The following is a 23,451-nucleotide window of genomic DNA, read 5'->3' as shown; positions in this document are numbered from 1 at the left end:
CCCAGTGCAGACAAATCCTTTACAAGCTAGATTTCATGGTCCTTATGAAATTGTGTCTAAAATCAATGATGTGGATTACGTGGTAAAAACTCCAGATCGTAGAAGGTCAACACAACTTTGCCATATAAATATGTTGAAACCATATTTTGAGAAACAATCTGATACTGTGACTGTTGTGGTTAGTGAGAATGAGTTTGATTTAACTAGGAACATGATAGATGATTCATCTGACTTTCATTCTAAATCCAACATTCTTTCTGTTAGGTTACCAAATTCAACCATTCTGGAAAATATTGATGAAAAATTAGCACATTTACAGTTAGAGCAGAGACAACAGATGAAGGAGTTGATTTTTAAATATAGGGAGTTGTTTCCAGATGTTCCGAGAAGGACTACTATAGCTTCACATGATGTAGATGTTGGGGATGCCAAACCTATTAAACAACATCCATATAGGATGAACATGGAAAAATGTGAACTTGCTGAGAAAGAAATTGAATATATGTTAGAGAATAATATCATTAGACATTCTAACTCGAATTGGAGTTCGCCATGTGTTATGGTGCCAAAGCCAGATGGTAGTATTAGGTTTTGTACGGATTATAGGAAGGTGAATGCTGTAACGAAAACAGATGCATATCCAATTCCTAGAGTAGATGATTGTGTAGATAAAGTTGGAAAGGCAAATTCCTTACAAAGATTGATTTATTGAAAGGATATTGGTGTGTTCCATTAACGGACAGAGGTAGAGAGATTTCTGCATTTGTAACTCCATCTGGGTTATATGAGTATAATGTTCTTCCATTTGGGATGAAGAATGCCCCAGGTACTTTCCAGAGGATGATTAACTTTGTGATTCAGGGATTGAAAGATACTGATGCTTATATTGATGATTTAGTGACAGGAAATGATACTTGGGAAGCACACATTATTGCGATGGAAAAATTGTTTGAAAGACTTTCAAAAGCTAACTTAACTATTAATTTAGCTAAGAGTGAATTTGGACATGCCACTGTGACTTACCTTGGTTATGTTGTGGGTCAAGGTAAGGTAGCTCCTGTTCAGGCAAAAGTTCAGACAATTTTAGAGATTCCCACTCCAACGGGGAAAAAGACTCTCAGAAGGTTTTTGGGAATGGTAGGATATTATCGGAAATTTTGTAAGAATTTTGCTAATGTTGCCCTTCCATTAACTAACCTTCTGCGGAAGAATGAGAAGTTTGTATGGACGGTGCCTTGTCAAGAAGCATTTGAAAAATTGAAAACAATGATATGTCAACAACCTGTGCTTAAGGCACCTGACTTTGGAAAACCTTTTTCATTGGCTGTGGATGCTAGTGATGAGGCTGCAGGAGCAGTATTAATGCAAAGGAATGAGGGTGATGAGGTTGATCATCTAGTAGCTTACTTTTCTAAGAAATTTAATAAGCATCAAAGAAACTATTCGACAATAGAGAAAGAATTGTTATCTCTTGTTTTAGCTTTGGAATATTTTGAGGTATATGTTAGTACAACTCAGAAACCATTTATTGTTTACACTGATCATAATCCGTTAGTTTTCCTGAGTAAGATGAAAAACAAAAACAGGAGATTATTAAATTGGAGTTTGATGTTACAAGAGTACAATATTGTGATAACTCATATTAAAGGTAAAGATAATGTGGTTGCTGATTGTCTATCTCGATGTTGAATGTACACTGTAATTTTTTTTATGGAGTGTTTTTTTTTCAATTGTAACACTCCTACTGTATTGTGAGTTATAAGCTGTTATATGATGGTGTTGTGTATTGTATATGTTATAAAATTTATACCTTTGGTTTTCTTGTGAGCAATTGTTAAAAATTTTTGTTCTTGTCAGACCAAAAATGTTTTTTTGGAAGGAGGTGTTACGTACTCGTGACACATGACAGTGGAGCCCTTGTCACGTGACTGGGGTTGAAGCTGTACTGGACTTGAGGTGATGGTCTTGTGATGGTGGTGACGTCATTTTCCCACCAGTAGAGATCATGTGACGATTTTTTTTTACAGGTTATACAAGGTAGACCCCACCCTGTGAGGAGGGGCAGTTCGTGGCTGGATTTGCCAGGTTGACTTCATGCCACTGTGTGTTTTAAGTGATGACGCAGTTTAGTTGAAAGATGAAGTTTTTATTTAATGCCTAAAGTTTAAAAGGTCATTGCCAGCAGGTTCTTTATGATTCTGTTAGTTCGAAATTAGTGGAGAGTGAAGATTCGAAGTTGGAAGTTAAAGATCGAGGAGAATCGCTTTCTACGGTGAAACGGGGGCGACCTTTGTTTGATCCTTATTTGGAAGGATTTCATTGACTATCTTCGTGTTAATCCCTAGGTTTAACTAGAAAGGATTGAAGGTAGTGGAGAAGGAAAGGTCAGTGCCTTTAAGCCGTTCTGTTTCGTGAATTCTTCGTGGGAAGTTCGACGTCGGGGATCGAAGCAAGCGACGTGAAAGAGAACCTAAATCGTCCTATAAAGTCTCTCCTTTTAAATGGACTGTGAGCATATCGAACTTTTGGCAATACCACTTTAAAGAACTGTTTTTGGAATATCACTTTACGAACTGTTTGTGCTGCCGCTCAGCAGCTGTTTCTGGTTACGGTAGTGTTTGTTTACTTTTGGGGGGTTTGTTTTCTGTGTTTAATAAACGTGTTGTTTGTTATAAGAAACCCTTGCCGATCTCGTATTTATTGTTGCCTGAATACGTAACAAACTGCCTGGGGGAGAGAAACCTTTCAGAACGGTGAAGGTTGTGTTTTAGTAACCCATAAGTGCCGGTTATCACTCCTATACTCTTTCAGTCCTCAAAATTTTAATTGTCCATTTCCCCTCTGAGGTGCTGCCTGGCCCACTGGTCCTCCAGCACAGAGTAAACCCAATCCAGGAAAAATACAGACTAGGGAAAACACAGGCCTGACAATACACAGACCAGAGAATACATGGACCAGGGAAAACACAGACCAGAAAAACATGGGTCAAGGAAAACACAGGCCTGGAAAAGCATAGCCTGAGTTCAAAATAGATTTATTATCAATGTACTATATGGCACGATATAAAATCCTGAGATTAATTTTCTTGTGGGCATACTCAATAAATCCAAGAAACACAATAGAATCAATGAAAGACCTCACCCAACAGGACAGACAACCGGTGTACAGAAGATAACAAACTGTACAAATACAAAATAAAATAGCAATGATAAATAAATATCGAGAACATGGAGAGCTCTTGAAGGTGACTCTTTAAGTTGTGGCAACAGTTCAATGATTGGATGAGTGATGTTATCCCCTCTGGATTCAAGAGCCTGATGGTTGAGGGGTAATAACTGTTTCTGAATCTGGTTGTGAGAGTCCTGAGGCTTTCGCACCTGCTTCCTGAAGGCAGCAACAAGAAGAGAGCATGGCCTGATGACAGATGCTGTTTTCCTGTGACAACGCTCTGTGTAGATGTGCTCAATGGTGGGGAGGGCTTTACCCATGGTGAACCGGGCCATATCCTTGATATTTTGTAGGATTTTCTGTTCAAGGGCATTGGCGTGTCCGTACCAGGCTGTCAATATACTACACATCTACAGACATCACCAAACCACACATCTATAGACATTTGTCACGGTTTTAGGTATCATGCCAAATCTTCACAAACTTATAAGGAAGTAGAGGCGTTGCCCTGCTTTTTCATAATTGCCTTTCCATGCTGGGCTCAGGATAGATCCTCTGAAATAACACCACCAAGATACTTAAATTTGCTGACCATCTCCAACTCTGACTCCTCGATGAGGACTGGCTCATGGACCTCTGGTTTCCTCCTCCTGAAGTCGATCAGCTCCTTTGTCTTGCTGACATTGAGTAAGAAGTTCTTGTTGTAGCATCACTCAGTCAGATTTTCAGTCTCCCTCCTATATGCTGATTCATCACCATCTTTGATCACTGCCTATCGCAGGTCAGTTACCATTGAAGATTTAATCGTTGACAATCTCATCTCTTCAGTACACGACCAGGTACGCCACGTGGGACAGCTGCCTTCCGTGGATCCATCCTCCTGTAGGATGCTCCTGTGTCGGCCTCAGACTGAAATCATAGGTCATCAGGGGCTGTGGGACTTCATGAAGGTTCCTCCAAGTTTTGACGGTCAAAGCGAGCATAGAAGGCACTGAGTTCACCTAGGCGAGAAACGTTGTTGCTTGGCTTCACTTTGTGAAAGGTGACACAGCTGCAAGCACTGACTGTGATTCAAGTTTAGTCTGGATTTGCTACTTTGAATGGAAGATGACTTTCCGGATATTGTACCTGGACCTCTTGTATCTTACTTGGTCACCAGACCTGAATGTCTCTGATCCAGCCTTCAGCACTTTGTGGTTCTCATGCTTCATCAAAGGCTTCTGGCTGTGGAAGACTCTGAACGGTTTTCTGGGGACACACTTGTCTATGACTCTTTTTTTATAAAGTCCCTGACAACCGTGATGTAGTCATTCAGATCCACTGATGTGTCCTTGAAAATGGCTCAGTCCAGCAACTCGGAGCGACCCTGTGGTCACTTCTCTGCCTCCCACAATCGCTCTTCGTTGTCTTGATCTCCTGAGTCTCACTCTTTAGCCTCCGCGGATAGGGAGGAGCAAAACGATCTGAAATGAGATCCAGGCATTCCTAATCCTAGTATAACAGTGGCTGAGTGTACTGATGCTGCAGGTTATACGTTGATGATAATTGGGTAGAGATTTCTTCAAACAAGCCTGACTGAAGTCCCTGAAAAGGAATTGAAAGGCGTAGGGGTAGGGGTAGGCTGTTCCTTTGTTTGGCGGTGGTGGCATATAATATCTGCTAAACATCAGCCTGCATAAATTATAGACCAGAGTAAACACGAACAGAGCCAAGTAACCAGAAGAAACACAACCTTGAGTAAACATGATTTACAGGAAACACAATCTGCCCAAGCAAATCAGGTTAACAACGCAGCAAGAATAACAGACAGGAAATCAGAATCGGAATCAGGCTTAACATCACCGGCATATGTCATGAAATTTGTTAACTTAGTGGCAGCAGTACAATGCAATATATGATAATATAAAGAAAAAATAAACAAGTAAATGAATTACAGTGAGTATATATATGTATATTAAAAAGTTATATTAAAAATAGTGCAAAAACAGAGTGCAAGGTTGTTGCTGCGACACCGTTCCACCAGCAGGTATATCTTGATTCTGGCATGGTCCCGGAGGACTGGAAGATTGCAAATGTCTCTCCACCCTTTAAGAAGGGAGGGAGGCAAAAGACAGGAAATTATAAGCCAGTTAGCCTAACCTCAGTAGTTAAGAAAGTGTTGGAGTCTATTATTAAGGATGACATTTAGAGGTACTTGGAGACTAATGATAAAATAAGTTGAAGTCAACATGGTTTCTATGACGGGAAATCTTGCCTGACAAATCTGTTAGAGTTCTTCAAGGAAGTAACAAGCAGGGTGGACAAAGGAGAGGCAGTGGATGTTATTTACTTCGATTTTCAGAAGGCATTTCTGTCACACATCCACACATGAGGCTGCTTAACAAGATAAAACTCTGTGATGTTATAGGAAAGTCACTGGCATGGATGGCTAACTGGGAGGAGGCATCAAGTGGGAATAAAAGGGGCCTTTTCTGTTTGGCTGCCGGTGACTAGTGGTGTTCCTCAGGGGTCAGTATTGGGACCGCTGCTTTTCACATTGTTTGTCAATAATTTAGAAAATGGAATTGATGGCTTTGTGGTAAAGTTTGGGGATGATACAAAGATAGGTGGAGGGGTAGGTAATGCTGAGAAAGCAATGCGATTGTAACAGAACTTGTGTGGCCACCGTTGGTCGTGGTTGACCATGGGTACTGTGCCTTTGGTAGTCACTGGGAGTGGCTTCTCCAGGGCAGAGCTGATATGGAGATCTGTCTGTTGTCCATGGTGATGACAGGTCCAAAGGAACGATGGAAGTCGGTACAGTTTGGTGCCAGCAGCGTCGCAGGAGTTGCCGTGCCGGTGCTGGGGACAGCAGTCAGCCGCCTTCGGGACTCCGACTCCAGATTTGTCCTCGGGGTTTACTCCTGAAGCCTTTCCCGTGATCGGGTATAGCCGCAAGGCAGCAGAGGTTTGAAATCCGTGGTTAACCAGCCCCATCTGCCCGGAGCAACTGGTTTTAAGGTGCCAGTGGCCCACGTTTGTCCCTTCTTCTGTCAGTGAGAACAGCTCTGCCGGGCATAAGAACTGTGCCACATGTGAAGGCCAGGAGTTGGACTTGGTTGTCAGGGGCTGTTTGAGACGCACGCCATGAAGAGCAGTTGTTTAGCAGTGGGAGCTCGTCCCCACTACCACCCTTCGGCTTGACTATCTTTGGAGCCAAAACGTAACAAATTGGAAGAATGGGCAAAAAAGTGGCAGATGGAATACAGTGTTGGGAAATGTATGGTAATACAATTGATGACCTTGACCTTGTATCAAAATAAAACTTATTACTCAGGCGATGAAAATTTGCATTAGGTAGTATCACCAGGAGGGCGGGATGAGATGCGTCTCTACTGAAAAAGGGGTAAGCCGCACCTTCCCTCCGCTAGCCTGCAGGTCACCCTTGACCCTTGGTGGATGGTCGTATGAGCAGCCGGTGCAGATCACAAGTCCTGGTTATGTGACCACTGACGCCAGGCAGACAATCTCTGAAGAGGATTGATAATGGCTGGGGTTCACCCGTCTTGTAAAAACACTGCCCAGAAGAAGGCAATGGCAAACTACAGTACCTCTGTAGAGAAATTTGCCAAGAACAATCATGGTCATGGAAAGATTGTGATTGCCCACGTCATATGATACGGCACGTAATGAACGAGTGTAGCATTCATGCAGGTGGGTGCTTGATGGTTGAATGTACACAGCGTGATAAAGGGCGTATTTTTACCCTGTATGATCCCCCTTACAACTGAAACTGATTCAAAATCATGTTCAATATTCAAGAGCAAATTCAGTTCTTTGCCATTCAACGTATACACCACCAAACAAAACATTGTTCCTCCAGACCTAAGTGCACTACACAGTACACACATGGCATTTAAAGTAATATTACCACAAATAATAAGGTGCATTTACAACTGCTACTGGCACTTTATACGTGATGAGACCTGGGTGCAGCCAGGGAGTTTGGTAGTTTCACGGCCTGGGGGAAGAAGCTGGTTTCCATCCTAACATTCCTTGTCCTAATGCTCCGGCACCTCCTGCCTGATGGTAGTGGGTCAAAGAGATTGTTGGACTGATTGGAGGGATCATTGACAATGCTATGGGCCCTGATTATGCAGCACTCTTGATAAATATCTCACAGAGCGATAGAGTTACACAGCACAGAAACTGGCCCTTCAGCCCATCGTCCATGCTAACCATTGAGTACAGGCCCAGAGCCTTCAATTGTTGCCCCTGCTGCTCTTTCATTCCTGGAATCACTTTTGTGAACCTCCTCCGATGTCAGCACATCATTTCTTTAATAATCGGCCCAAAATTGCTCACAATACTCCAAGTAAGGCCTCACTAGTGCCTTGTACAGCTTCAGCATTTTACCTTTGGAATGTGGGAAGAAACTGGAGCACCTCTGAGTAGCCCACGTGGTCTCGTAGAAAACGCACGAGCTCCTTACAGACAAAGAACCCGGGTCACTGGCACAGAGCTAACCGCGACGCTACAATGCTGCCCTGTGAAGTGAAATACTTGGCAACAAAGATGGGGACGTTTTATTTCGCGGGAAGGTGTGAATCTGATGAAATTGTGACCAGGTTAAGAGAGCACTTGAGTGAAAAGAATTTTGCTTAGTTATCTGGAACCGACACGCGATGGCAGATGCAGGAGTGCGGACCAACAGTCTGCTGGAGGAACTCAGCAGGTCGAGCGGCATCTGTGGAGGGGGAGATCGGCCAGGAATTGTCAATGTTTCCTCTCAAAACTCTGCTTCAAGATTAAAAAGGCAGATGCCTTCACTTGACTTTAAAAGTACCAGGTATATTTCTGTAAGGCTAATGCGAGGCTATAATGTGCCCTCTGATTCAATAACATTTTCTCGGCTGACATGATCTTAATGGGCCAGATAGCCTCTTACTGTGCTGTACATTTCAACAAGTCTGTGATTCTATCAATACTTGCAGAAATTTCTATTTTTACTTCAACACTTGCGGATTTTGCATTCCCTTGAGGAAGGTATGGAGCCAGCTGTCTACGTGCCAGCGACAACACGGCCTATTCCCTGCAGGGATCGTGGCACCGTCTCTCTGTTTCTGCGGTCACACTGCAGGTCTGTGCTGCAGCATCAGTCTGGCTTTTCACTAAGTGCTTTAGCTGCAATGCGTGAGACGAAGAGCTGAAAGCCTCTCACAGACCGGGGAATTTATAGAAATACTTAACTCCATTTAAATATAACTTTAATTCCACACATCCTTTGTAACAGTGAAAAGTTTACAAGCTCCCTGGTGGGTCAAACATCTGAGATGTGTCACCTGTTCAACGGGAGCGATTGCTCTTTCTCTGCAAATGTTTAAATTTCACACCACAATGTTGCCGGTCTGTATTCTCACCGTTGTTACCCAAGGCATCATTAGGTCTGTACATTGAAACATCGAAATATACACTCAGTGACCTTTATTAGGTACACCTGTAATGCAAAAATCTAATCAGCCAATCATGTGGCAGCAACTCAATGGTCAAGTGGTTCAGCTGTTGTTCAGAACAAATGTCAGAACAGGGTGGAAATGTGATCTAAGTGATTGTTGGTGCCAGATGGGGTGGTTTGAGTATCTCAGAAGCAGCTGATCTCCTAGGACTTTCACACAGAATAGTCTCTAGAGCAGGGGCTGTTTTACGCCATGGACCAACACCATTAAGCATGGGGTCCGTGGACTGCTGAGTTTACAGCGAATAGTGCGAAGAACAAGAAAAACGTCCAGTGAGTGATAGTTCTGAGGGTGATAATGACAGAGGTCAGAGGAGAAAGGACAGACTGGTTCAAGCTCACAGGAAGGTGAAAGTAACTCAAATAATTGCACGTTAGAACAGTGGTGTACAGAAGAGCATCTCTGAATGCCAAACACGTCAAATCTTGAATTGGATGGGTTATAGCAGCAGACCACACCGGGTTGACTGCATAAAGAAAGTGGCTTCTGAGTGAAACTCTTCAATTCTGCACGTCCTTTGTAAGACCATAAGACATAGGAGTAGGATTGGGCCATTCAGCCCATCCAATCCACTCCGCCATTCCATCATGGCTGATCCCAGATCCCACTCATACCCATACACATGCCTTCTCGCCATATTTAAGACCATAAGACATAGGAACAACAGTTGAAGTTGTAACAGTGAAAACTTTACAAACTCCCTGTTGTGTCGCCTGTCAGGTGGGAACAATTGCTCTTTCTCTGCAAATGTTTAAATCTCATACCACAGCGTTGCAGGTCTGTATTCTCCTCATCATTCTTAGCCATAGCAATGTGCTTCTGAGCCCCCTGTAATTATCATCATCTCCCTTCTTAAGGATGGTCAAGATCACAAGGATATATCAACACGGGGCTCTGACACAAGAAAGCAGCTTCTGTCATCAGACCCCTATCCCGTCTGGCATTTACAATCTCTCCACAGTCACAGTCAATTAGATCAAATTCCTTCTCCATACGCTCTTCCCGCTGCCGCCATTAGAAAGGAAGTATAGGAGCCTCAGGTCCCACACCGCCAGGTACAGGAACAATTATTACCCCTGAACCAGTGTGGATAACTTCACTCACCCCAACACTGAACTGATTCAACACATCAGGCTTCTGAACCAGTGTGAATAACTTCACTCACCCCAACACTGAACTGATTCCACACATCAGGCTCCTGAAACAGTGTGGATAACTTCACTCACCCCAACACTGAACTGATTCAACACATCAGGCTCCTGAACCAGTGTGGATAACTTCACTCACCCCAACACTGAACTGATTCCACACATCAGACTCCTGAACCAGTGTGGATAACTTCACTCACCCCAACACTGAACTGATTCCACACATCAGGCTCCTGAAACAGTGTGGATAACTTCACTCACCCCAACACTGAACTGATTCAACACATCAGGCTCCTGAACCAGTGTGGATAACTTCACTCACCCCAACACTGAACTGATTCAACACATCAGGCTCCTGAACCAGTGTGGATAACTTCACTCACCCCAACACTGAACTGATTCCACACATCAGACTCCTGAACCAGTGTGGATAACTTCACTCACCCCAACACTGAACTGATTCAACACATCAGGCTCCTGAACCAGTGTGAATAACTTCACTCACCCCAACACTGAACTGATTCCACACATCAGGCTCCTGAAACAGTGTGGATAACTTCACTCACCTCAACTCTGAACTGATTCAACACATCAGGCTCCTGATCCAGTGTGGATAATTTCACTCACCTCAACACTGAACTGATTCCACACATCAGGCTCCTGAACCAGTGTGGATAACTTCACTCACCTCAACAATGAACTGATTCCACACATCAGGCTCCTGAACCAGTGTGGATAATTTCATTCACCCCGATATTGAACTGATTGAACACATCAGGCTCTTGAACCAGTGTGGATAATTTCATTCACCCCGATATTGAACTGATTGCACAATCTACAGACTTACTTTCAAGGACTCTACAACGGACTTTAATTTATATTTTGCATTTCCTCCACTGTCTGTGAGGAGTTTGCATGTGCCCCCCGTGACCATTTGGGTTTCCTTCTACACTCCAAAGTGTACAGGTTATGAGTGAGATGTGGGCAAGCTATTTTGGTTCTGGAAGTGTCCCTAGCATAAACCTCACTGATTTGATTTGATGACAATAGAATCAGAATCAAGTTTAATATCATCGACCTGTCATGAAAGTTGTTGCTTTGAGGCAGCAGTACATTGCAATACATAATAAAAAACTGAAAATTACAGTAAGTATATATATTTAAAAAGTGAAATTAAATAATAGCGTAAAAAAAGGAAAAAATAGTGAGTTAATGCTCAAGGGTTCAATGTCCATTCAGAATTTGGATGGCAGAGGGGAAGGAGCTGTTCTTGAATCGTTGTACATGTCTTTAGGCTCCTGTCCCTCCTCCCTGATGGTAGCAATGAGAAGAGGGCATGTCCTGGGTGATGGGGATCCTTAATGATGGATTTCACTCTATGTTTTGATGTACATATGACAGATAAAGCTAATTTTTATCTGATGTTAGGCACCTGTGATGTTACAGGCTCAGTTCTTCATGTAGCTGTGCAGATGACAATCAACTCAACTTTCAGTTAGACTTTGTATCCTGTCTTCCTGTTTGCAGCAAGACAGGGAATATTTTACACAGCAAGTATTAAGGTCTGGAGCATACTGCCAGGGGAGTGAAGGCAAATTCAACTGTAGCGTTCAAAAAGATGTTGGATAACTATGTGAAACAACATTTTGACCAATACCTTTAAGCAAGGCGTCCGTGGAACCCAGGCTGGGAACCCCTGGTGTAAAAGGAGAGAACGTGTTAATTTTATTTTGTGACTGTGTGTGCTGGATCATAATGGTATGAGCTGTGTATGATTGTACTGTAGCGGTGTGCTACACGCAGCGCTAAAATTACGACACGGAGTCGGTAACTGCAGTCGAAGGAAAAAACTTTATTCGAAAACTTCAGCCTCACTTTTAAGCCTCCCTCAACCAGCCCCCCATGGCGCAGAGTCTCCAAAGCTCTGTGCTCGCAAACCCCCGTAGGCTATCTAATTGTGAGTCGGTTCGGATGCGCCAGGAAATGGGTCGCCACAGTACTGTATTTCCCTGGAGGAACCGTGCTTTGTTTAGCTGTATAAATGTGCACGGCTGAATGACAATTAACACTACGAGAAATTCAAAACTAAAGGAGGAAGTGTCTGAAGAACTCAGCAGGGAAGAGAAACCAGGTTGGTCTCAGGATCCTTAATTAGATTTGGAAAATTGGGGAAACAACTGTATTTTAACTTTTAGAGGAAGGGAAGGGTGGAGTGAACAGAGAGATTGTCAATGGCCACAGATCAAAGGTGTCAATGACTTTATGATGCAGAAATTAGAAATGAAAGAAAGCAATTTGCAACGGAAAAGTACATATGTGGAGAAAGAGGAAGAAAAAAGTGGTTTGTAACATTCAATATTGAATCCCATGGGTTACAACAAGCCGAGGAGAGGATTCAGTCCTGATTAAGTTCAAGTTCAAAATAAATTTATTATCAAAGTATGTGTCTCTATTTTCAAGCCTGACATTCATTTTCTTGCAGGCATTCATGGTAGAACAAAGAAATACAATAGAATCAATGAAAAACTACAAGGACTGACAACCAATATGCAAAGTAAGGCAAATATGCAATAATAATAATAATAATAATAAATAGGTAAGTAAATAATACTGAGAACATAAATTGTAGAGTTCTTGAAAGTGAGTCCATAGGTTGTTGGATCAGTTCAGTGTTGAGGTGAGTGAAGTTATCCACACTGGTTCAGGAACCTGATAGTTGAGGGGCAATAACTGTTCCTGAACCTGGTGGGTGGGACCTGAGGGTCGTGTCCCTCCTTCCTGATGGCAGCAGCACAGAGATCATGGCCTGGATGCTGGGGGTCTTTGATGATGGATGTCACTTTTCTGCAACAGTGTTCCTTATAGATGAAAGGTCTCGACCTGAAACGTCAACTATCCATTTCCCTCATTGATGCTGCCTGACCTGCTGAGTTTCTCCAGCTCTTTGAATGTTGTTGCAGAGGATTAGGAGCAGTTTCTTGGGTTTATGGTGGGCTCTGTTGGAGGAATGGAGGAGGCTGAATGTAGGACGGTCGGAGTGAGATTTAATACGATAAGCATATGGAAGCTCTGGGGTGTCCTTAAAGATTGAGTACACTTCATGCAGTTGTGCACTCCACTGTCCCATTCTGTAGCAGTCAAAAGCACCAAGGACATGATCTTTTCTCATTTCTATCATCAGAGAGGAGGTTTCAGGAGCCTGAAGAAACCCACGCAAGGTTTTAGGAACAACTTCTTCCCAGTCGCTATCAGATTTATGAATGGTCCATAAATCCATGAACATTGACTTTCCATTTTGCTCCCTTTTGAACAATTTATTTATACTTTTATATACTCCCTATTGTAACTTACAGTAATGTTTATGTATTCCACTGTATTACTGCTGCAAAACAACAAATTTATCAACATAATGCAGTATTAATAAACTCAATATTTCAGGAACTGCTTCTTCCCCTCCGCCATCAGATTTATGAACAGTCCGTGAACCCGTGAACACTAACTCTATTTCTGAACTACTTTTTTTTATATACAATTTCTTTTTGCAATTTATAGTCTATTTTGTGTACTGCTGCAACCATATCCATTCATCTAAGGTCTTAACCTTTGAATACATTCAATATCCGAACATCTACTGCCGTCAAAGGTGAAGATTTCAAAAGATTTACAACTATCTGCATCAAGCGTGCACAGTAGTGTAGTGGTTAGCACAACACTTTACAGCACCAGAGGCCCGAGTTCAACTCCCGCCACTGATTGTGAGGAGCTTGTATGTTCTCCCCATGACTGTGTTGGTTTCCTCCAGGTGCTCCAGTTTCCTCCCACAGTCTAAAGACGTACCGGTCAGGAAGTCAACTGGTCATTGTAAGTTGTCCCGTGATTAGACTAGGGTTAAATCGGGAAATTGCTGGGCGGTGTGGCTCGAAGGGCCTTTTCAACAGTGTGTTTCAATAAATAAATAAAAATCAAATAACAACTCCGTGACCCATCAGTGATTCTGATTCATGACTCTTTCATCTTTGCTTTTTGAAGTAGGCTGGTCGTTTATATGTTAAAAAATGAAAAACAGAATTTAAATGATGTTTGAACTTGGAGATATTGCAGTGGGCAACTGGAGGAGCTGAGATGCTCACATGATCAATAATTAGAGCTATCAAGATAATTACAGATTTGAAAATCAGGGATAACTCTTGGACTCAAGTAAGGATAACTTGGCCTCCCTAAGGTTCTATGCCGGAGCTGGAAGCAAAGAGCTACTGAAGTGGACTGCTCCAGCAGACTGTGAAACTGCAGTCCAGTCTCTACAGGCTCTGTGTCATAAGAAGAGAATGAAGGAAACACGGTGTGCTTTTTCAGGCTCTGGGCGAGCAACAAATCTTTCATCTTTCTTTTATTAATTGGGCTGCTCGCTTATATATCAAAAATGACAAGGAGATTTTAAACCTGCCTACAGGAAAGATTGCAAGAGTGCAGAGAAAATATACAAGGATATTAGAGTCATAGAAAAGTACAACACAGAAACAGGCCCTTTGACCCATCTAGTCTATGCCAAACCTTTAAACTGCCTCGTTCCATTAGTCTGCACTGGGACCATAGCACTCCATATCTCTACTATCCATGTTCCAATCAAAACTTCTCTTAAATGTTGAAATTGAGCTCACATACACAACTTGTGCTGGCAGCTCGTTCCACACTCTCACCACCCTCTGAGTGAAGAAGTTTCTCTTATATTGCTCGGACTTGAAGATCTGAGTTATAGGGAAAAGTTGAATAAGTTTGGACTTTATAAGGGGAGATTTGTTAGAGGTATATCTGAATGCTAAAAGGCCTGAACAAATTAGATATAGCAAAGTTATTTCCCTTGGTAGAGGAGTCCAGGATAAGAGGGCATGACTTCAGGATTGAAGAACGTCCATTTAGAACAGAGATGCGGAGAAATTACTTTAGTCAGAGGGTGGTAAATCTGTGGAATTTGTTGCCTCGAGCGGCTGTGGAGGCCAAGTCATTGGGTACATTTAAGGCAGAGATAGATTGGTTCTTGATTAGCCAGGGAATCAAAAGGTATGGGGAGAAGGCAGGGGATTGGGGATGAATGACTAGAAAAATTGGATCAGCCCAGGATTGAATGGTGGAACAGACTCGATGGGCTGAATGGCCTACTTCTGCTCCTATATCTAATGGTCTTATATAAAATTATGAGGGTATAGACAGTTTAAGTGCTAGCAGGCTATTTCTGCTGAGGTTGAGCGAGACCACAACTAGAGGTCATGGGTTAAGGGTGAAAGGTGAAATGTTTGAGGGGGAACTTCCTCACTTAGGGCAGGGATTCCCAACCACATTTATGCCATAAGCAATACTATTGAACAAGTGATCCATGGAGTCCCGGTTGGGAACCCTGGCTTAGAGGGTGGTGAGAGTGTGGAATGAGCTACCAGCACAAGTCCTGAATAGGTTGGATTTTAACATTTAAGGGAAATTTGGATCGACACATGGATGGTCCGGATGCAGGTAGATGGGACGAGGTAGAGTAACAGTTCAGTACAGACTAGATTAGCCGAAAAGCCTGTCTCTGTTTTGCAGTGTTCTATGATTCTACAACGAATGTAGGTCTCGTCTGGGAGCCTTGTACATTAGCACTGACAAGGAGATAAAATTATACTGTCAGCTGCCGGCATGAGCTCTCACAAGGCTGGTATTCCACCCATTAATTCCACTCTGGAATTTGTATCTTGCCTGAGAGTTGTTTATCATGAAAGCTTTTGATAACATGTAGAATAGAATCCAGCTGCAGGTGTAGAAGTAGGAGCTGGCCTCCAACGGTTCCAGGTACACTTTCAATGAGAGAACTGAAATCCTGGCCCTGGGTCCCCCATCCTCCCTTGGTAATGAGGATGCCACCAGGAACCAAGTTGCTATCATATTGTAATAGAGTCACGCTGCAGCAAAAGAGCCATTCAGCCCATTGTGTCCAGGCTAATCTTCCAGGATACTAATCCCATTTACCAGCACATGATTCATAGCCTACTGCACCTTGGTGAATCAGGTGTTCATTTAGATCAATCCTAAATGCCGTGAAGTACCTGGTCACCAAGGCAGTACGTTCCAAAGTTCAATGTAAATTTATTATCAAAGTACATATACATCACCATTTACAAATCTGAAATTCATTTTTTTGTGGGCACACTTAATAAATCTACAGAATAATAACTATAACAGAATCAATGACAGCTGGCTCAAGTAGGGTGTTCACAGAGTGAAGGCAGCAACAAACTGTGTAAATAAAAAAAAATAGTAATTGTAAATAAATAAGCAATATATATCAAGAACGTGAGATGAAGAGTCCTGTAAAGTGAGTCTATAGGTCGTGTGAACAGTTCAGTGATGAGGTGAAAGAAGTTATGTTGAACCCTTATGGTTCAAGAGCCTGATGGTTGATGGTTGTTCCTGAACCTGATGCTGTGGGCACAAACATGTTCGATCCCTTCCAAACCTCATACCCTAAATCAGAGTGGCATATAAAAATGTTGGGAACCACTGCCCTAAACCTAAGGCATCCAGTTTTAGATATCTGTGATATAGGGAACAGTTTTCTTTTCTTCTAACTATCTATGCCCCTCATTATTTTGTATTCCTCTGTCAGCCCCTTCCCCTCAGCCTCCACTTCTCCGAGGTAAACCCAACCTATCCAGCCTCTCCTGAAACACATTGTTTTTCACGGTGGGTCGATGGACCAATTCTTGTGTCCGAGGATCGTCACCTGGTCGTGGCGGAGAGGCTTGTGAGTTCCTGAGCTCCTGAGAGCAAAACCATCTGAAGCTTGGCTTCACACATGGTGGTAGGTTTCCAGACAAAGAACAATCCAACCAAGACCTCAGTGGTGGCAGAAGATGATGACACATCACATCAGCACTGAAGGTGGAGTGAAGAGTCCACAGTCGTCTTGCATTCCATGCCATTGGACTCCGGCGTGATCTGTCAAGGACTGTGTAGTGGCTGCCCGTGCATCAGCCTCCCCACATTAAGCAAAGTCACGCACAGACTTCCTTCATTAAGGGAATAATGACTCGGGAGAACATCATACTCGACTCGTGATTGCACAAATCTTTGATCCATCTCTGGAGTAAGAAGGGGAGATGGGCGATCTACACAATCCACTGATTTCTTCTGTCAGGGCATCGGCACAGCATCATACTCAGTTCCCGTGAAATCCCTCTCATTCGATATTTACTAGTCAGACTCATTCACAAAGATTGTCCGCTGACACAGAATTAATCAGAGATCGGGGTGAAGAAGAAGCAGTCACCACAATCAGTCAGGGATGCCAATGGCTCAAAAGCGCAGAAATGATAAGCCTGCATGCCCGCTCTATTCACATATACTATTCGTTTGTTCAAGTACAGGCAACACCTATGAAACCATGCTCCCCAAGAGACTGCAGACACTACAGGAGAGGACAACAATGAAAAGGACTCTGAACACAGCGATTCACAGCATCTATTGGCCACGGAGAACTTTGAGCATCGTGAAGGTGCCTCACAGTTAAGTTGCGTCTCTGAGCTGCATTCAATCTGCAAGCTTTGAGGAATGTTTTAAAGGAAATGGGCAAGGAGAATAAGGACTATCTGACTATGATTCAATCCATTTATCTATCCGCTTATTTAGAGATACAGCCGTCCAGCCACACCACCCTAGCAAACCCTGGCAACTCTGAGTTAACCCTAGCCTAATCACAGGACACTTTACAATGACCAATGAATCTACTCACTGGTATGTCTTCAGACTGTGGGTGCAAACTGGAGAAAGCCCAAGCATTCCGTGGGATGGATGTAAAAACTCCTTACAGAAGGGTGCTGGAATTGGACTCTGGATTCCGGAATGCCCCGAGCTTCAACACTGCTGCACGACTGTGGCACTCACCACTACGTGGCTGTGCTGCCGATGGTTTCAGCCACGGCTTAGGAAGGGAAATACTGCTTTGGGGACTTAGATAAATGAATAAATAGAAAGGAAAGGGGAATTCTGGTGTCTTCCCCCTTCTTTTCCAGTCCTGCCCAAAACGTTGACTGGACTCTTTTCCATAGAAGCTGCATGGCCTGCTGAGCCCCTCCAGCTTTTTGTGTGTTCCTGAGTGCAATGGTCCAGTTTTTTAAAGGGTCATGTCTTTATGAGCTTTTGTAAATAGCTGACGGGGGGCGGGGGGGGGAAGATATTGTGGTGCTCTGGGGATGTGATCGACAGCTCAGCCCAGTGTCCCTAGTGGCCAGTGCTACTTATTGTTCTTGTTTTAAGAAGCTTTCATGGGGTTATGGTGAGATGCCCACTTTTTGTCACATTTTAGCTCGGGTAATACACGGGTTCGCTTGTGTGTTTGAGGGTCGCCCTGACTGTAACCGGAGTGTGTATTACTCACCTCCTCCAGCTCTATGTGACTGAGTCAGCTCTCACTGAGCGATGGGACTCTGTTAGTCCTTCCAGCTGATCCTCAAAACCTTTAGTAAAGATCTTGGTTCCAGGGCTTTCGGGTGTCTACATTAGGTGGCCTGCGATTTAGCTCCATTTAGTAATATAAGAAGGATAACTACTCTATAGAGAAGAGTTTTGTTTCAACCTGTAGGTCATGGTCTTCATATGCACTTTTCCTTAATCCTCCACTTGTACTGCTCGGGGGTGGTTGATCTCTGAGTCAATGTTTGCTTTTGAGAAGAGAATGCTGCCAAGGTACGGAAAGATTTTCAACAGCAATATCATAAACTTTCATGGACAACTGAAGAAAAAAGACTAGCTGGGAGGTGCTGACATTGGACCCGAGTCTTTTTACATTCAAGGCGAGTAATGAAAGGACGCCTGCTCTATGTGCTCTCCTGTTAAGAGTAATATTCTGAGATCTTTGCCTCGTCAGTCTGCACTTGGAGGATCTCTGGCCAGCTCAGGTTTTGCCTATAAATATTCCCCTTCAGGTGCTAGCAGCTGTGAGGTCAGGGCAGATTTGCTGGCGAGTGCAGAGTGTATTTACTTTCCATTCCTGTGGCCTGTGATCTGGACTGTAAAGGGGGATAATCCTCTGCACACAAAAGAAGAAAGCAGGATGGAAAAATATACACGACTGCGTAGAACAAATTCTATTGTCATCACTAATTAAAACAGAAAATACAGGAAACACTTTGCAGATCAGGGCCCTGGGCCTGAACTGCTCGCTGATGATGCTGCCTGACCTGCTCAGTGCTCCATAATCCCAGTACGGAAATCTTGAGCAAAATCCCACAGGAACTCAGCAGGTCAGGTAGCATTGTCGGAGAGGAATAAACAGTTGATGTTTCAGGGTGATTTTCTTCATCAGGGCTGCAAAGGAAAGGAACAGAAGCCAGAATAAAGAGGTGACAGAAGGGGAAGGAGTGCAGGCAGGCAGGTGATAGGTGAAGCCAGGTGAGGGGGGGTAGGAATACGGGCAGGCAGGTGATAGGTAAAGCCAGGTGAGGGGGGGGGTAGGAATACGGGCAGGCAGGTGATAGGTGAAGCCAGGTGAGGGGGGGAGGGGAGGAATACGGGCAGGCAGGTGATAGGTGAAGCCAGGTGAGTGGGGGGGAGAGGTACAGCCAGGCAGGTGATAGGTAGGTGAAGCCAGGTGAGCGGGGGGGGGGGAGAGGTACAGCCAGGCAGGTGATAGGTAGGTGAAGCCAGGTGAGGGGAAGGGGGTGAGGTTGGTGAGACAGAAAGGGGAAATGAAACTGGCTCTCACTAGACAAATTTTCAAGTATTTAGTCAGAATTAATCTCCCGAACTTTATCATGGACAGTGTAAAAGGAAAATCATTAACAGGAATTGTGTTTGCTTATGTATTTATTTAGAGATAGAGCACAGACTGACCAACGTGTTGCACCATCCAGCAACCAGCCCATTTAACAGAAGCATAATCATGGGACTTGGGTGTATGGGGTATCTGGGGAGAGGCAGCACCTCTGGTGAGGGTGCTTGTGATGTCCATTCCGGGGCAGCTCACTCACCTTAGGTCCCCATCGGACACTCGGCTCTCCCTGTGGCTCCAAGTAGCTGTTTGCAGGGAACAGTGGCCCCACCCCGGTACTCCGCTTCGGCAGGTGGGCTAAACCAGGTGAGGGTAGCCGGCAGCCTCATACCCCAGTGAGATAGGGACATGCCTGTCCTAGTACGCTTAGTCAGCTGAAGTGGACTGGGTAGATGAGATCTAACGTGAGATCCAACAGCCAGGAAGCCGGATCTGCGACTGAGAGTGAAGGACATGACAAGACACAGAAGTCCACAGCAGCCAAGGAAAACCTCAGTCTGTGACTAATGTTCATACCACTGGTCCCTGAGATTTAAGATCGAGAGAGCAGAACTGCCCCCTGCAACAGCTTCTCCACTTTAAAAACTCTCCCACACAGCTTACCTGCCATCGTCAGACCTGATGGACAACCACCAATCATGGGACAATTTACAACATCCAATTAACCTACCGACTGCTACGTCTTCGGACTGTGGAAGGAAACTGGAGCCCCTGAAGGAAACCCATGGGGAGAATGTACGAACTCCTTACAGACAGCGGCAGGAATTGAACTACAGACTCTGGAACACCCTGAGCTGCAATAGCGTCACGCCAACCACTACTGTGAAGGCGTTTCCCTGTCGCTCTCAAAGAGCAGCTGAGATATTCAAGTTGTTTGACCAGGTACAGACACTGCTTGGAATATGCCATATCAGAACAGAGCAGAGCATATTATTTCAACATTACATTCACCTTACATTTATACCACCTGACAAGACACACTGAGTGATGGCCAGGCCAGCAGCAAGCACCTCACCTTACTGAGCCAGGAATGGGGAAAGAGGTGGCAGATTGAAGACAGTGCAGGGAAATATATGGCCATGAGCTTCAGCAGAAGGAATAAAGGCAAAGTCTCTTTTCTAAATGAGGAGTGAATTCAAAAACCAAAGGTGCAAAGGGGCTTGGGAGCCAACACCATCCCCTGCGGAACACCTCTGGTGTAAGTTGTTTGTATACGTCCATCAAATCTCCCCTCAGTCTTTTAGGGAATAAAGTTCTAACCTATTCAACCTTTCCTATAACTCAAGTCCTCAACTCCCAGCAACATCCTTGTAAATTTTCTACGCACTCTTTCAATCTTATTTTCATCTTTCCTTTAGGTACGTGACCAAGACCACACACAGTACTCCAAATTAGGCCTCACTATGTCTCCTGTACTCAGTACTTTGACTTATGATGGCAAATGTTCCAAAGGCTTTCTGTATGACCCTATCTACTGTGACACCACTTCCAAGGAATTAAGGACCTGTATTCCCAGATCCCTCTGTTCCTCCACACTCCTCAGTGTTCCGCTGCTCACTGTGGAAGACCTGCCCTGGTTGGTCGTCCCAAAGAGCAACACCTCACACTTGTCTGCATTAAATTCCATCTGCCATTTTTCAACCCATTTTTCCAGCTGGTCCAGATCCCACTGAAAGCTTTGATAGTGTTCCTCACTGTCCACTACACCCCCAATCTTGGCGTCATCCGCAAATTTGCTGACCCAGTTAACTACATTATCATCCAGGTTGCTGACATAGATGACAATGGATCCAGCACCGATCCCTGTGGCACATCACTGGTCTCAGGCCTCCAGTCAGAGAGGCAAGCATCTACTACCACACATTTTTTCCATGAAACCAATATCTTATCCAATTTACTACCTCACCCTGAATGCGATCGACTGAACCTTCTTGACTGACCTCCCATGTGGGACCTTGACAAAGACCTTGCCAAAGTGCAGAGGGACAACATCCACTGCCTTGCCTTTATCAACATTCCTGGTAACTTCCCAATAAGCTCTACAAGATTGGTTAGACATGACTTGCCATGCACAAAGCCATGCTGACTATCCCTAATAAGTCCCTATTTATCCAAATACTTATATAGCTGGTCTCTTATAATATCTTCCAATAACATTTCCACAACTGATGTCAGGCTCACTGGCTTATAATTTCCCAACTTATTCTTAAGAGACCTTCTGAAACAGTAGAACAGCACTAGCTATCTTGCAATCCTCCAGAAACTCACCTGTGGCTCAGGATGTTTGAGGTGTCTCTGCTAGGGTCTTTGCAACTTCTGTACTAGTCTCCTTCTCAGGCCCTGGGGATTTATCCACCCCGGTTTTCTCAAGACAGCAAACACCCCCTACTCTGTAATCTGTATTGGGTTCACGACCTCGCTGCTGTGTTGCTCCACACCGATAGACTCCGTGTCTGTCTCCCGAGTAAATACAAATGCAAAAAAAATCCATTTAAGATCTCTGATCTTTCAGAGGACCAATTTTGTCCCTTGCAATCCTTTTGCTCTCAACACATCTGTAGAATCCTTTCGGCTTCTAGAGCAACATTATGTCTTCTTTCAGCCTTCCTGATTTCCTTCTTAAAGGTCCTCTTGCATTTCATAAGTACCCCATTCGTTCCTGCCTGTCTACGCCTGCTACGCAGCTCCTTTTCCTTAAATAGGGCCGCAATATCTTTTAAAAACTAAGGTTCCTTAAATCTTTTATAAGACCATAAGCTATAGGAGCAATATTAGACTATTCAGCCCCGAGTCTGTTCCACTGTTTCATCATAGTTCATCAATTTTCCCTCTCAGCTCCAATCTCCCACCCTCTCTCCATGTCGCTTCATGCCCTGACTAATCTGGCATCTATTAATCTCTGACTTAAATGTACCCAATGACAGCCTCCAGTCACCTGTCACAACAAATTCCACAGATTCACCACTCTCTGGCTAAATAAATTCCTCCTCAGCTCTGTTCTTTAAAGATGCCCCTCTATTGTGAGGCTGTGTCATCTGGTCTTGGACTCCCCCCACCATAGGAAACATCTTCTCCATGTCCACTCTGTCAAGCTTTCGCCATTCAATGGGTTTCAATGAGGTCACCCCTCATTCTTCTGAGTTCCAGTCAGCAGAGGCCCAGAGCCTTCAAACAGTCCTTATATGATAAGCTATTCAATCATCAAATCATTTTTGTGAACCTCCTTTGAACCCTCTCCATATCCAGCACAGATAAGGGGGCCCAAACCTGCTCACAATACTCCAAGTGAGGCCTCACCAGTGCTTTATAAGCCTCAATGTTACATCCTTGCCTTTTATTCTATCAGATACAAACTCTGTACTCTCAACATTTCACCTTTTGCCAGATAACAACCTGTCTCAATTCACAAGCCAGTACACAAGCCCAGGCAGTATGATAGGTGAGCAAGTTGCTGCCCATACAGTAGGCTCATCCCCTCTTCACAGCTGACGAATCCTAAGTAACAGCAGAGACTGATACGGTTGGGCACCACAGGCATCGCAGGAGTTGCCAGTCAACATTAAATTCAATGTAGGACTGTCTGAGGGACTCCAGCTTCTGAGTTTTCCCCTGGCATTTATCCCATGAGTGGGTATAGCCACAAGGCGGTGGAGATTTGAGATCAGTTTTCCTCCTCTTAGATGAGTTGCTAACCATGGTTGTCAAGCCTCATCTGCTCAAAACAACAAGTCTGATCGCAGCAACCCACCTTTGCCCCTTCTCCTGTCAGTAGAAACGGTTGTACCAAGCTTAGTAGCTAAGTCACACGTGATACCAGGAGCTGGACTTGGTTTTCAGAGGC

The 23,451-nt window shown here is 44.0% G+C and overlaps 1 protein-coding gene across 1 annotated transcript in view; it reads right to left on the bottom strand.

Moving 5' to 3' along the window:
• LOC132381785 (synaptosomal-associated protein 25) overlaps positions 1-23,451 on the bottom strand; it is a 202,991-nt gene that overhangs the window by 54,784 nt on the left and 124,756 nt on the right. The window lies entirely within an intron of this gene.

Source organism: Hypanus sabinus, chromosome 26 (genome assembly GCF_030144855.1).
Source record: "Hypanus sabinus isolate sHypSab1 chromosome 26, sHypSab1.hap1, whole genome shotgun sequence".
Classification (NCBI taxonomy): Eukaryota; Metazoa; Chordata; class Chondrichthyes; order Myliobatiformes; family Dasyatidae; genus Hypanus; species Hypanus sabinus.
This window is presented reverse-complemented; position numbering and strand designations above follow the sequence as displayed.